The sequence below is a fragment of the Entelurus aequoreus genome, linkage group LG02 (assembly GCF_033978785.1).
Source record: "Entelurus aequoreus isolate RoL-2023_Sb linkage group LG02, RoL_Eaeq_v1.1, whole genome shotgun sequence".
NCBI classification, from domain to species: domain Eukaryota; kingdom Metazoa; phylum Chordata; class Actinopteri; order Syngnathiformes; family Syngnathidae; genus Entelurus; species Entelurus aequoreus.
The window spans coordinates 47,735,701-47,751,052 of NC_084732.1; the positions used below are offsets into that span (position 1 = coordinate 47,735,701).

A 15,352-nucleotide genomic window follows, 5' to 3' on the forward strand; every position below is an offset into this window, starting at 1 on the left:
CACAGCTAATGTTTTAAAGGCCCACGGCAACATTCTAAAAATACTATTAAAATAAACCAAAACATAACAAAAGTGAAATAAAAAAGCTTAAAGGTTAAATGTAATTTAGAAAAAGTTGCAATGTTCACTAATAAAACAAAGCTGTTTTTTTTTCTTTCAAACTGTCATTGCTCAAAACATAATATTGAATCAAAATCAATGTTATTATGAATTATTGACCTATCCAAGGTTCCGATTACTTCACATCAAATATTCCACTAAGAACAATATTTTTGGTGGAAGATTTTGCAAATTTGGTAAATAAATAACCCACAAATTTATATTTTGTTGTTTTCTTACGGTACCGAAAATGAACCGAACCGTGACCTCTAAATCGAGGTATATATATCGAACATTTTATTGAACACATCTTTTATTGATATCAATGATGTGTCTATCAGGACATCCATCCATCCATCTATTTTCTACCGCTTGTCCCTTGCTGGAGCCTATTTTCGCTGCGCCATATAATTTGATATTGTTTTATCGGCCCAGGTATAGTATTTAACGACTCCAAATGAAATGAAAAAAAATCAATTAAACCTAAAACATACTACTACTAACAATATGTAATAAAGTTAATATTTTACCATATTAAATTAGGTCATTAGGCTAGGGTTATAGATATTTGAGTGTTGGTTTCATTTTGTGCAGCAGCAGACGCGTGTGCATGTGCTTTTTAAATTGCTCGGGCGATTGATGAGAAAAAAACAAGAAAAAAAAAATTCATGATGTTTCATGAGCTCTGTGTCAACGTAGGTTGATTTTAATGATAGTTTACATGTTAATATACATCCAGTATTGTCTGTATTTTATGATGCGTGTCTTTCAATGATGTGAATGTAATGAATGAATGTGTTTTAATTAGGGCTGTCAAAATTAACGAGTTAACTCAGATGCGTTTACAGGTAATCACAAAGAAATAATAACATATATACACTACCTTTCAAAAGTTTGGGGTAACATTGAAATGTCCTTATTTTTGAAGGAAAAACCTGTACTTTTCAATGAAGATAACTTTAAACTAGTCTTAACTTTAAAGAAATACACTCTATACATTGCTAATGTGGTAAATGACTATTCTAGCTGCACATGTCTGGTTTTTGGTGCAATATCTACATAGGTGTATAGAGGCCCATTTCCAGCAACTATCACTCCAGTGTTCTAATGGTACAATGTGTTTGCTCATTGGCTCAGAAGGCTAATTGATGATTAGAAAACACTTGTGCAATCATGTTCACACATCTGAAAACAGTTTGGCTCGTTACAGAAGCTACAAAACTGACCTTCCTTTGAGCAGATTGAGTTTCTGGAGCATCACATTTGTGGGGTCAATTAAATGCTCAAAATGGCCAGAAAAAGAGAACTTTCATCTGAAACTCGACAGTCTATTGTTGTTCTTAGAAATGAAGGCTATTCCACAAAATTATTTGGGTGACCCCAAACTTTTGAACGGTAGTGTATGCTGAATAATAATGCAATTTATTTTGATCGTACATACTCCTTTACCTTAACTGTAAATATGGCGGCGTGGGTTGTTGTACGGTCAGTGATCAGGTTGATGCATACGTCAGACTTCGACTTATGTGCTTATTGGCAAATTTCACTACACAATGCAAACTGACTGGACTTAATAATATAATACTGTTACTAAGTTTTGAGCAAATAAATGATGCAGGTTCAAGTAAAACAGTTTTAAAATGTTTCTTGTATGATATTCTGACAATAAAATTGCATTTGAGTCCAAATATTGGAATCTTTTTAAGTTAATTTAAATTATACAAGTTATTGATAACCTGTGATTAAACATTAACAATTCAAATATAAAAGTGTGATCAGTTTGATTAAAAAACCTAATTTAACAACACTAGTTGTACTGACATTTTTGAGTTATAGTCATTGCAGCTTTATTTTTGAAAGCAAAATTTTTTAAAATATATTGTGTATAAGTTTGTTATAAAACGCTAATATACACACTACAATCTCCATGAAAACATAGGCTCATGCACTTAGGATGTGTTCCTGTCCTCAGGGGAATGTGCCCCTTAACTCATTACTTAAATTCCACACTCATACATACATTACACTCAAACAATACACACAGCCGATTACTTTTATCTCCTCCCTAACTTAAACTGCTTCGAAATGCAGCCCACAGATAAGAAAGCCAAAAATAAAACCCCGGGTCAAGTCTTCCTGGAGGATGTGGACTCCAATCTACCCAGCAAGATGTGCAATGTCGGGGGCTTGCTAAAGTGATCCTCTGGTGATTTTCAGTTGTGTATAGCCGTGTGCTTCCTAAACTGCCCAGCTGTGGCCCAGATGTGGCAGCCGTGTCATGCAGAGCCCAGGATGCAGCAGATAGGACGGCTGGTGGGTCTGTGCCTCGGTTTTGGGTCTGTTCCGCAGTGGTTGTAGCTGTGTGTTGCGGTTGTTGCGATCTGAACTTTGACAGCCGCTGTCATGCATAATGCCTCACTTCCCAAATACAGCTCAGTCTGGCAGATTTATATCTACCAGGTGCTAGAGTGTGCGCACATCTCTGGGATGACAGAAGGCATGTGGTCATTTCATTAAGGCAAATGAACAAGGGCAGCAGTGTGTGCATGTGTCTGTGTAGATGAGGGACGGGCAAGGGCTGCACTTTCTCAAATATAGCTTCACACCACTGAGGCTGTCACACCATTCAGACCGGGGGGGAGGAATATTAAGAATTTAGCAACATGCTCTTAAAATATCACACTGCTTTATGGATCTGTATAGCTTGCATTTGCTTAATTTTTTGAGAAAAGCGTTCTCGATGATTTTGAAAATACATATTTTTAATTTTCTTGTGTTCTGCTGCACTAACTAGCTGCTTTAAATCCTTTTGTGGCATTTGTGACAGTTGAGGGACGTGTGCCACCAAGGCACACACACACACACCTCCCAGCTACTCAACTCAGAATGAACAGTGTCATTGTTTGTAAAGGCATTTTAATATTGGGTTTCTCGGTTTCAGTTGTAGTCTTGTGACAGCAGCTCTCCTGCATGTTAGACAAGGTCTCCCCGTTGGTCTCTGACTAGAAACAGAACTTAGATTTAGTGCATTTAAAGACTTTAAAAAAATGCCTTGTTGTCTTATAGTCTTATTATCCGCGTTTTCATTCAGGAGTTTTGTTCACTCGAGGGTTTAGGGAAAGCATGGACGTACGCTGTTTGGTATTCTGCACACACTTCAGAGTCATGTAGAGGTGTCTTTCAGCAGTGCCCCTCTGGGCCACATTTAAAAAAGTTGTTTTTTCTCTGGTGTTTTCAGTTGTCAGTTTTTTGTCACTGTACTACTGGGCCTCAGTTTGTGTGGTTTTCTACTTTGTAAGCGTGTAGACGCTCCCATCGCTTCACAATTTGTTCCTATAAAAAAAAATCCACTCCAAACGCATATAAAATTAATGCAAATTGACCTCTTTTGCACCCTCAAACTGCTTGCAGTAGAATATAACATACTGTAAATGTTGCTAAGTGTATTTTTCTTTAGAAGGAACAAGTGCAATCTGCATTTGATGAATGCAATGCCATGATGGTAGGCCACAGTTAATTACAAGGTTCCTGGTGTTCAAGTGTGAGTGCTAAATGTAAATGTATGCCTCTGTGGTATGACAATAACCCTGTATTCAGCAACGGCCATTATAGTCACAATCACCATATGGGCTCTGGCAAGAAAGAGAACAATTTGGGGCTTTGTGAAAAAGTGTGTGTGTGGTGAACATATTCTAGCTTTCTTTTCAAAGTCTTAGTCATTAATGACTTTAGCAAATGTCACAGAGCGAGCAAAGGGTTTGACTGTGCAAGGTCATCAAAAGATCCCTTTAATTATTTATCCAGGATATCCTACTCTAGAATTAGAGGCCAGCTCACCATGGCTTTCATTCCCTTTTTTTTTCCCGAAAATATTTTTCTGCAGAATGTTTTCATGAGAACACCCGCTAATCCCGCTGGTTTGTGCATGTACATGAGACTGCACCACCCCTCAGTATCAGAGTGCAAATACTTTTTTTTGCTAACCTTGAACAAGGTTCGTAAACGGAAACGTGTGTATATTGAAGCAAATTTCCCAACAAGAAACAATGTGAACGTGAATAATGGGTTCCAGTCTCAACAAAAGTCCATATTTTAGTAGAGGTTTGTACACTTTAAACACAATGCACAGTGTTGGCGTTTACGCACCTTTTGTGTCTTTTTACGCATTGAAATCAGAAAGGATGCGAATTTGCGGAAGTCTGCGCATCATGCTGTTATTTATTTTTTTAATACATTATCGCTTTCCGCCGGTGTTTTGTCTTGCTTATATTTGCCGAGTAAAATTAATAATGATTAATTATTGGCCGACTTCAAAGTAATGCACTTTCCGGTACAATTTCTTAAATTTTGATTCGCTGAAAGTTTTATCGATCACAAATACTGTATTTCCGGTATTAGGACTCCCGCGTGTTATTGTTTTCGTCATGGCGAGCAATCAACCCAAGAAGCGAAGCTTCAATGAAAAAATGGCTTCAGGAGCCACTTTTCAGTAAATGGATCACTTATGAAAATGGAAAGATGTTTTGCACACCATGTAAGCGGGCTAAGAAAAAGAACACCTTGACAAACGGATGCACTGATTTTCAAAGATCCATCCTCACCAGGCACCGAGAAACATCATGTTACACCTTTCCTGCTTGTCTGCTCCCAGACCGTGGTCGAGGAGCGCGGGAAATGGCGAGGTCGTCGATTTGTTACAACTCTTTATTTATGTTTTCCACAATGCCAACCAGACACCCACCATGCTATTAACATTCCTGAACATGCTTGCGCTCCCTCTCTTTGCCCACTCACTTACACACGTCACTCACCCCACATACCACCATTCTTAAAGGGGAACACACAGCTTATGGCCATCACAAAGCCAGACATGAAATGCTAGAGGCATTGAGTGCCAGTGTATTAAATGACATTGAAACTAACTTGCCAAATTGTAAGTTTGTTGGCATTATTTGTGATGAAAGTGTAAATGTGGCGGTTTTTAAAGGACTGATGATCTACATACTGGTGAGAATAATCAATGAAATGTGCCATATGCATGTATGTATGTACGTCCGAGTCATACCAAAGACTATAAAAATGGGACCCATTACCTCCTTGCTTGGCACTCAGCATCAAGGGTTGGAATTGGGGGTTAAATCACCAAAATAATTCCCGAGTGCGGTCACCGCTGCTGCTCACTGCTACCCTCACCTCCCAGGGGGTGAACAAGGGGATGAGTCAAATGCAGAGAGTAATTTCACCACACCTAGTGTGTGTGTGACTATCAGTGGTACTTTAACTTTAACTTTATGCCCTGGCACACGATTATCATAATTTCATGACCGAAGCAAAACACTTTTTACACTTTTATACTGAAATAAATACACCTACAACTTATTAAATGAACATATAGAAAAAAATACCGTAAGCGGTAAAGTTTAGATCCATGAAGGAAAGAAGAAAGTGAATGAATGTTTATAACTGAATACATTTACATATGCATAAACATTTTTTTTTCTTTTGTATTAGTTTTTTAATGAATTAAGTAACGTTTATGACAACCTTTTTCAAAACACAATATAGAATGTGAGCTATAACAGGATAATGTATACATTTATCATTTGTTTTCAAAACGCTTACAAAAAAGTGGGACCCCAAAAATTAACTGTGGGACCCCATGTTTACTTGATATAACGCGCTACACCAGGGGTGCCCACTCTTTTTCAGCAGTCGAGCTACATTTTAAATGACCAAGTCAAGGTGATCCACCTCATACATATATATATATATATATATATATATATATATATATATATATATATATATATATATATATATATATATATATATATATATATATATATATATATATGTACACATGTATTTTTTTTTTGTATTTTTTTTTATTTATTTAAAAAAAATATATATTATTATTCTATTTATATATATATATATATATATATATATATATATATATATATATATATATATATATATATATATATATATATATATATATATATATATATATATATATATATATATATATATATATAATGGATGTTTATATATATATATATATGTATATATATATATATATATATATATATATATATATATATATATATATATATATATATATATATATATATATATATATATATATATAATGGATGTTTATTTATTTTGCCGTTTTTTTCAGATGTTAAAGGTGTACAAAATACATGAATGTTTAACATATAGATTCCCTTCTTTAATGAAGACACGAATATAAGTTGGTGTATTACCTGATTCTGATGACTTGCATTGATTCGAATCAGACAAGATTCACAGTAGTGCTACAACTTCCACATTTTCGATTTTACATTGTGGAGGAGAAAAAAAGTCCTCCATTCTGTCCAATACCACATCGAAGTGGTTGGTTTTGGGATCTTGTTTGTCCAGCTTCCATATTCGTTTTTATACACTTTACAAGAAATACTAAGCTAAGCTTTCGGAGACTCTTATTTTGTTAGCGCAGGCAGGATGGAGCATCATTTTTATTGTGAAGACGGGAACTGTGCGGTCAGTCTTTAGGCTTTTGACGTGAGGTACGTTTGAAGTAAAAAGTATTTCTCGCCTTCCTGACGGTCTTTTTTTCCTTCACACTGAGCTGGCAGCAGCCAGCATCATTTCACAAGATCCTCGGGTGCCTTGAATGTCAATCAAGTGACGAAGGTGACGTCATAGTGAAGATTTATGATCACTAATTTTTAGGTCTATATTTTTTCAATGCCTGGCCGGCGGTCGACTGACACACCCTCTGCGATCAACCGGTAGCTCGCGATCGACTTAATGAGCACCCCTGCGCTACACAGTACTGTATATCAAACAAACAAAACAAGGGGGTATTTAATAACAAAGCCAAAACAACAACTTGCTGTCCTCCTCACATGCAGCTACCCTGCCTACATGCACTATCACTAGCCCTGTGGTTCACTCACAGTTTGGAATCACAAAACAATGATCAGGAATAAAAAATAAAAAACAATTAACTTGTCGGAAAATTTTCTTGGCGCGCAGAAATTTACTATTTTCGACACTTGAACACCATGAAGGAACTGTCAGCATTGGAGGCAGACCAATCACCAACCTCCGTTTTGCAGATGATATCGATAGGCTAACTGGAGAAGAAAGAGAACTTGCCAGTCTAGTTGAAAGGCTTGATACCACCTCCCGAGCCTACGGAATGGAAATCCATGCTGAAAAGACCAAAATGATGACCAACAACAAAAATGGCATCCGCTCAGACATCAAAGTCAATGGACAGGCACTGGACACGGTGTCAAGCTTCAAGTACCTCGGTGCAATCGTGTCCGATGAAGGATCCAAACGGGAAGTCCTTGCCAGAAGTGCTCAAACAACTGCTGCCCTGGCAAAACTCAAACCCATATGGAAAGACACAAACATCAGTCTGGCATCAAAGGTGAGATTACAGCGCTCACTTGTAATGTCGATCTTCCTTTACGCCTGTGAAACATGGACCCTTACAGCAGAGCTGCAGAAAAGAATTCAGAACATGGAGATGAGATGCTACAGAAAACTCATGGGTAACTCCTACACCCAACATGTCACAAACGAAGAAGTCCGGCAAAAGATCAGCCAAGCCATCGGCCCACATGATGACCTGCTCACCACGGTCATAAAGCGGAAACTGAGGTGGTACGGACACATCACCAGATCGTCAGGCCTTGCAAAAACAATCCTGCAAGGCACCGTACAAGGTGGCAGGAGACGAGGGAGACAAAAGAAAAGATGGGAAGATAACATCGGAGAATGGACTCACCTGAAACTCACCGAGGCAATAAGAGCTGCTGAGGACAGAGAGGGATGGACAGAGCTGGTCAACAGATCGTCTGTGGTGCCCCAACGACCCTTTGGGGTTATGGGATAGGTTAGGTTAGGTTAGGTTAGGTTAGGTTAGGTTAGAACACCTCAACCTTTCACATCCCTGCTCTCACCTTTGGCAGCCTCCAACTACATGAGTAAGGGTTTCCCTTCTCATGTCTCCTAAATGGGATCTTCTCACCCTGCTGAGGGCCAGACCTTAAAGTGCACCCTTGGCCCATATGTTTATTTGCAACATATTCACACCAGCATGTACGATTTTAATCAATACCTGGGTATCTCCTGTATAACTATGGGATTTGTTCTCATGGCGTTCCCTTGTCGTATTTAAAGTTCCGGTGAACACAGTGTTTTAACAGGTGCATGACTCGGTCATTACTAAGGTATTTGTTTTCCAGATTACACAAAGAGGTGTGGGATCATAGATGTGTTATTTGTGTCCCCTTTCTGTCTGTCAGCGCATGATCATAGCAGAAAACAACAACAACAGAGGTTGTTGCAAGGATTCAAATAGAGGGGTTTTATATATGTTCCCTTAAAACATACAGTATATGTGTTTCCCTAATTCATTTAAGTAGAATGTACATTTATGAATACATATTTCTCTATGTACATTATTTAGCTACACACATAACATTTTCATATATGTAAATAAAGTACACATTAGTCCATCTTGTCTCTAGTACACAACATTCTTTATGTATGAACAGGTAATCTAAACATTTGTATATTCTTTCATAGACAGACTGCCTATTTAGTAGTGTTGTAACGATACCAATATTTTGGTACCGGTACCGGTACTAAAATTATTTCGGTACTTTTCTAAATAAAGGGTACCAAAAAAAATGGCATTATTGGCTTTATTTGAACAAAAAATCTTAGGGTACATTAAACATATGTTTCTTATTGCAGTTAAGGGCTTACATAAAATAGTGAACATACTAGACAACTTGTCTTTTAGTAGTAAGTAAACAAACAACGGCTCCTAATTAGTCTGCTGACGTATGCAGTAACATATTGTGTCATTTATCATTCTATTATTTTGTCAACATTATTAAGGACAAGTAGTAGAAAATTAATTATTAATCTACTTGTTCATTTGCTATTAATATCTGCTTACTTTCTCTTTTAACATGTTCTGTCTACACTTCTGTTAAAATATAATAATCACTTATTCTTCTGTTGTTTGATACTTTACATTAGTTTTGGATGATACCACACATTTGGGTATCAATCCGATACCAAGTAGTTACAGGATCATACATTGGTCATATTCAAAGTCCTCATGTGTCCAGGGACATATTTCCTGAGTTTATAAACATAATATACATTTAAAAAAACGAAATAAGATGTTGTGATGCCAAAAAATATTGATGTAATCATAGTAGTATCGACTAGATACGTGCCTGTACTTGATATCATTACAGTGGATGTTAGGTGTAGATCCACCCATGGTGTTTGTATACTTGTAAGAAACATACTTTATTTGTCGCCATGGAGGCGATGATTAGTGATTTAGAAGTAGCTAAAACTAAGGCTGAAACGACGCGTCGACGTAGTCGACGTCATCGGTTATGTAAATACTTCGACGCCGTTTTTGTGCGTCGACGCGTCGCATAATTACGTCACACTACCGTCATGGCGGAGCGCAAAGCAGACTGTGCGAGCGAGGGGAAAAACGCACGCCAAAAGTCGTCAAAAGTGTGGGAGTATTTCAATACACAGCCTAATAATGTTGTTGTATGCACACTGTGTCGAGCGGAAATGGCCTATCATAGCAGCACAACGGCTACGAACGAACATTTGAAAAGAAAACCATCAACCATCAACTAGTCAATCGTCCGCGTTAGCATACGTTGTCATCATTACACAAAAACATGAATGTGTCATTTGTATCTGTTAGGGGTGTAACGGTATGTGTTTTGTATTGAACCGTTTCGGTACGGGGATTTCGGTTCGGTACGGGGGTGTACCGAACGAGTTTCTAAGCTAAAGCTAACTTTAGCTGCTAAAGTCTTAACAAGTTGCTTTGCTTCTCTGCCTCTGTCTCAGCACGCAGCATTGTCCCACCCATACAACCATCTGATTGGTACACACGCAGCATTGTCCCACCCACACAACCATCTGATTGGTACACACGAAGCATTATCAGCCAATCAGCAGTGCGTATTCATAGCGCATGTAGTCAGCGCTTCAGCGTCGAGCAGATAGGTGTTTAGCAGGTGAGCATCAGGCAGCGGACTCTCCCCAAATGATAATAAACACCTCCCAGTCAACTACTAGTAACATCACTATGAGCCCGTTGACCTACTAGAAACTTAAACTGCAGCTCAGCTCGCTCGCAGTCCTGGTTTGAGGTGAAGGCTAATTACCTCTCAGTTCCAGCCACATCGACCCCTTCTGAGCGCCTATTTTCCGCTGCTGGGAATATTGTAAACAAGAAAAGAAGCAAAGCAAGTAGACATGCTAACCTTTCTTCATTACAACTGTTAGTCACTCACTGGAATGAGTAGAATTGGTTATTGTGTACTGTGTTGGACTGGATGTTTATTTTGCACATTTTAAAAGCAATACTTAATGTTTACAGTGCTCCAGAATATTTAGATTGGCACTTTTTTGTATTGGATGTTTATCTTTATTTTTGCACATTTTAGCAAATAAGCAATACTTTCACTTTTGTTGAAATGTTTACACTGTTGTTACAGAATATTTTGTTTTGCACTTTTTTGTATTGGATGTTTATCTTTATTTTTGCACATTTTAAAGCAAAATAAGCAATACTTTTACTTTTGAAATGCTTATACTATTGCAGAATATTAAGATTTGCACTGGATGTTTACTTTTATATTTGCACATTAAAAAGCAAATAAGCTACTTTTAATTGTGTTAAATGTTAAAAGTTGTAAATGTTTACATTGTTACAGAATATTTTGTCATGTTGTTGTCAATGTTGACTGAGTGGCCATACTTTTTTTTTTGTAAGTAAAAGCCATGCCTTTTGAAAAAACTGGCCTACTTTTATTTTTTCATCATCATTTTAAATAAAATAAAATAAAAAATAATCGGTAAAAGGAAAAATAATCTATAGATAAATCGAAAAAAATAATCTATAGATTAACCGATTAATCGAAAAAAATAATCTATAGATTAATCGATAGAAAAATAATCGTTAGCTGCAGCTTTAGCTAAAACACTGCTGACGGCGGATGGACGTTATCCGCCAGCGAGCTAGTCATGTCGTAAAGCACCTCTTCCTGAGGGTGTTTCAGTGTTATAACTTCACTTTTATCTTTAGTTTTTAAGCCAAAATGCGTCTGTTCTCCCTTTTCTGTCCACACACTGTGTCTGCTTGTAAGTACTCCGTAATTGTGTGCTGCCGGACATGCTCGTCTGCTCGTAAACCAGCAATGTCACGACGTGACTTCGACGCAGGCGCGGCGGGTGCGGGACCGGTACGTTTCAGAGACGGTATCGTACAGAAAATTATTAATTAGTATCGCGGTACATACTAATACCGGTATACCGTACAACCCTACTATCTAGTCACATACAAACGAACAGGGAAGTAAATACATGTATTAATAAATAATGTACACACACATAATGCAGACAATGCAGGTCCATGCGCCAACACACATTTTGGTAGGGGCACCGTAAACTAGAGATGATGATATCTCCAAACATTTACCTGAAGTCCTACAATAGTGATAAGTAAACCATTTTATTATTGGCCGCCTAATCAATAATGTGGTTTTTTGCAGTTTAATATTTCAAGGGTATTGATCATTTTAACAACTGTGTTTGTGGTTTCCTTAACTGCAGCGTCTCTGAAACGTGTGCACAAGTTTGTGTACGTGGCATCAATAGTGGATCGCTGAGCATAACACATTTTGCTGCTCTATCTCACATTCTAATGTTTGGTAATGTTTTTGTGTGCATGGTGATGTGTCCCTATGTTGACCCCGGATTCACCCGCAGTGCCACACTCGTGCTTTTACCGTGGTGAAAATTAAACCGAGTAAGTGCAGCGAACATGATTTAAAGCTTTTAGCATGTTTTCTCTCTTCCTCTCATGAGGGAATGTTTGCTTCCAGCGGATATAAATAGGGGCATATTTCATAATTAGTAAAAATGACGGTCCCGGGGCTCACACACTGTGATCATCTTCTTCTCCCCCCTCATCCCTGACCTTTTAGCTAATTTTTCCCCTTGACTTTAACTCAAATGTGTAAATCTCTCCATCCTCCCTCACCCTTTCTTTGTTGTCTTGGTGGAGTTTACGCATGTAGAAATTATCTGGTTAAATAGTGGCAGTGTCACAGAGCAGTGTGCAAAGTCGCGAGTGTCTTGTTTCTGCATTCCAGACTATGGGAAAGTCAGCAGTGCATGCTAATTGATGTGCAGTTCCGTGTTAAACTAAAGCAAATCATTCAGTCCATTTCTGTTAGGCTCAAATTGTGATGTTTATCTTTCTAATGTGATAAGTATTTGAAAAAGAAGTCACACCAGACAGGAAATAAAATAATTCAACACAAAATTAAGTTTACAGTTACAGACTGACCATTACAGTTATTAACAATAAAGCTTGTCGAAGTCATTCTCAGGATTGCCATAAAAACTATTTAAATGCATGCAAAATTAATAAAATGTACTTTGGCTTGTTTCACATTAGTTATTTGTTATGTGAAATTATATGATCCAACCAGCCCTCCTTGTGCTTGTTGCTAATTGTAGGGCTTCCTGCTGTGTACAGGCTGCTTCTCTTTGCTTTTCCACCCCACCAGTACTGCAGAACCCAGTAATTAACCCACAGTTAATTAACTACCTTTAATTACAGCACAGTGCTGTCTTCTATCACATCATCCGAAACCGGTAAAACCTTGCGTGTAGATCGCTCACTAAGGTCGCTGGGAGTTGTTTTGAGTTCTGATCAGATTTTAGCCAGGCAGTATCATGTACAACTAACATGATTCCCTGTCTTTATCACTTTTTGCACTTTTTAATGCTAAATAAATTAGGACTGCTGTATATTGGACAAAGTCATCCACAAGGTTGCTTTACAAACCTGAATACAAAGATGCTTCTAAAATAAAGTGGAGCGGCACTCCTTTGAGCACAGATCTCAGTAAAGGCTGAGCAATCCTAATTTGGATCTGTGCCAAATTATTCACCGCATTAATCGATACAAAATCAAGGACAATAGGGACATATATTAACAACATGATTTTAAGGAGTTCTTCTTTGGCTCATGCCCTGTCCCTCCACAGTTGTTGAAAACCACTGAAGTACTTTCTTTCTAAACCATGCCAACAAACCAACTGTTAAATTAATAATGATAATAATCCATCCATCCATTTTCTACCGCTTGTCCCTTTTGGGGTTGCGGGGGGTGCTGGAGCCTATCTCAGCTGCATTCGGGCGGTAGGCTGGGTACACCCTGAACAAGTCGCCACCTCATCACAGGGCCAACACAGATAGACAGACAACATTCACACTCACATTCACACACTAAGGCCAATTTAGTTTTGCCAATCAACCTATCCCCAGGTGCATGTCTTTGAGGTGGGAGGAAGGGAAGAACATGCAAACTCCACACAGAAAGATCCGGAGCCCAGGATTGAACCCAGGACCTTTGTATTGTGAGGCACATGCACTTACCCCTAGATAATTCTCAAAAGCTGAATTACATCAAAAGTGGGACACATGAAAACCGAGGTACCATTGTATTAAGATTTGAACGTATCAAGTACATTAAACAAAAACACTGTCTTCATATTAACCTGAGCTTTTATGCATCCAGAGCTTGAAAGAAGCCTTGTGCTATCTCTTCTAAATACTCTCAGAGGTGCCAGTCACCCAACCTCCCCCCACACTTTTCATGTAAACAACCGTTTACATTGGCGTTGTTCTTCCCACAGACTCAACACCACCACGGCTATTTCTGTTCCCCCCCACACTGATATCTCCTACTGAAGATCATTGATTTTACGGGAAGCCCTGTTTACTGCCTGAGTGCCATCGACCTCAGGTGACTTTTTGCCTCCTGCAGTGAGAACAATACTGAAGTACCTTTTATGTCTGCATGAGCAAAATGGTGTAGCACATAATTACAGCACACAAACAACAATGCTGAAGTTTATCTCCACATGGTTAATTAGAATATTTACAGGTGTATATTGGTCATTTATGTATAGAATGGGTGAACAGAAAGATAGAAACTCCTTTAATAACTTTCATTAATCCCTTGAGGGTAATAACGGTTTTCAGAGCATCAATATTCACAAAGCATAATGTATTCACTAATGTGTATTTAAATACAGTATAAACAACATACATGTAATGAAATACCTTAACAAAGATGATAATGTTGATTTTTTTATCAACACTGTCAGAAAGGTAATATTTACTAATACAGGAATATTATTCAAATGATGTACACATTTATATGCTAATTAGTCAACTTCACAAGAGGGCCAAATAATATTAATGGCTCTCAGTAAGGTAGAGTGCAGTTAAACAATACAACAATTAAACATAACATAGCTTTATTGTTGTTGCCAACAGTTTTTTTTATGATATTACTTGTCGTAGACGTCATCAGATCATGTGTGTGTACCCAATAAAGTGTCCACTGAGAGAACACCTTTGCATTCAATACAATAGAATAATTGTTTAGTCATTGTTCTCCAGAAAAATAGTTAATACAAATGAGTATTGATACAAATGTCTGTAGAAAAGGCTTGTACAAAAGTTTTTTAAAAAAGTAAACGGTTTAGTGTTAATACCAGAGTGCACTAAGCCACGTAAAGTATTACATTTGACATATGTTAAATAGTACAAGGCACTCACGTTTTTATAAGCCATCCATTGGAACTAACTTAGCAGATAAACCCAAGCCTCGATTTGCCTGAGGACTACAATAGTTCCCCCATCAATGAGCATGTCCCTAGTGCAACATCAAAGGCCTTCTTGCTTTATCAATAAGAACCCTTCCTTCCCACATCTTCCTGTAACTTGCTTAGCGTTCACGCCATTGATTTTCCAATAAGCGCCCTTTACCCTGCGGTGCCTGGCCAGGCTCAGTAAAGGCAGATAGGAAAAGGTAAAGAGGGACAAAATCAGATGTTTTGCATTGTTTGGAGTCCTTTAGGTATATTTGAGAAGGTGCTTTTTACTCGTGTGCATATGGTTAAGGTATAGTTGTAGCCTAGCAGAGCGCAATGTTCGAATGAGGTGAAAACCAACCCATGCAGGACCCCTTTGGGGAAACCGGCTGTTCTAAACACAAGGTCAGTCCTTCTAAAGCAGGATTTGGCAGTGTTGTTATCACCTCCTTCCTTAGACATTCCACCCTCATTTGGTTGGAAAACTCCCACCAGTGAAA

General features: G+C 38.0%; 1 protein-coding gene across 5 annotated transcripts in view; it reads left to right on the forward strand.

Moving 5' to 3' along the window:
* Nucleotides 1-15,352, forward strand: part of zfhx3b (zinc finger homeobox 3b) — a 450,580-nt gene that overhangs the window by 257,947 nt on the left and 177,281 nt on the right. The window contains exon 2 of one of the 5 annotated variants that reach the window (XM_062028110.1): nucleotides 13,887-13,996. The exons of the other annotated variants lie outside the window; for them this stretch is intronic. The gene's annotated coding sequence lies outside the window, so the exon portion shown is untranslated. The remainder of the gene's footprint in view (nucleotides 1-13,886; nucleotides 13,997-15,352) is intronic. 5 annotated transcript variants of the gene reach the window in all.